The following is a 1,144-nucleotide window of genomic DNA, read 5'->3' as shown; positions in this document are numbered from 1 at the left end:
TTTCTTCTTCATGACGAATTGCTTACAAATGAAAAAGGAAAGAAATTATTTAATTTCATCTTCATGACGAATTGCTTACAAATGAAAAAGGCCAATTGGGCTCGCTCTCACCTCTCACGGTACGCTCGTGTCCTCTCGCGAGCGACCTCCGAGCGCAGACAGAGTCCTCTCAGCACAGGAAAATGGAGAAAGATGAGATTTGAAAAGGAGCAAATGACGGCATCGAAGGACAAGGGCGTCTTGAAGATCAAGTTAAGGGACAATTCGGGGGACCAGGACAATATTCCCAAGCGGAAAGAAGAGAAAAAAGAGGTGTTTACGAAGGTACGACGTCGTTTGCCTTTGGCCTGCAGCCTCCGGTGATATTATTGTTGAAGGTGTGTGGGAAAACATGGCGGACGGCCTTTTACCACCACGGGCAGAGAATCACATCCCACTGATTGTACAAGCTTTAACAAGTAATTGGTGTTGAAAAATATAGAAATGCACTTTAAGATGAAGCGAGATTTATAAAGAAAGGGAGTTTTAAACCATTTACACATGCATATAAAATCTAAATGTAATCCCTGCCTACACCTTACAAACTCAGGAGAGTGCTATTAAATGTGTAAATGTGAGAGTGCTATTGATAGCGTCTGATGTCATGGGGTCATGGGTCTGTCTCAGTGACGGACTGAGGCTGCTGTTGTCTTCTTCTCTGATCAAAACAGTGTCCCCTTGCGGATACTCAATGAATTGCACCTTTTAAAAAATATTAATTCTGTGTCTTTAATGCCTTTTTTTTCACTTTTAAATTATCCTGCAGGCCTGATTGAACCTTCTTGCGGGCCGGTTCCGGCCGGCGGGCCGTATGTTTGACACCCCTGCTTTACATAATCATCCTGCGGGCCGGATTAAACTCCTTTGCGGGCCGGATCCGGCCGGCGGGCCGTATGTTTGACACCTCTGGTCTACAGTGTAACACCGCCACCACCAAAAGCTCGTTTGTTGAGAACAGTGGCTGATGCAAAGCGCTCTCCTTGACCTCTCCAATATCGTTGACAGCCAACATTTCTGCTCAACATGATTTGACTTTCATCAGGGAACAGCACTGAGGCCCTCGTCCAGCATAAATGCTCCCTGGTCCATGTAAGACGATGCCTGA

This window comes from Hippocampus comes, unplaced genomic scaffold, assembly GCF_001891065.2.
Source record: "Hippocampus comes isolate QL1 unplaced genomic scaffold, H_comes_QL1_v1.1 scaffold1117, whole genome shotgun sequence".
Taxonomy (NCBI): Eukaryota; Metazoa; Chordata; class Actinopteri; order Syngnathiformes; family Syngnathidae; genus Hippocampus; species Hippocampus comes.
The sequence above is the reverse complement of the archived record's forward strand: the minus strand, read 5'-3'. Positions refer to the sequence as shown.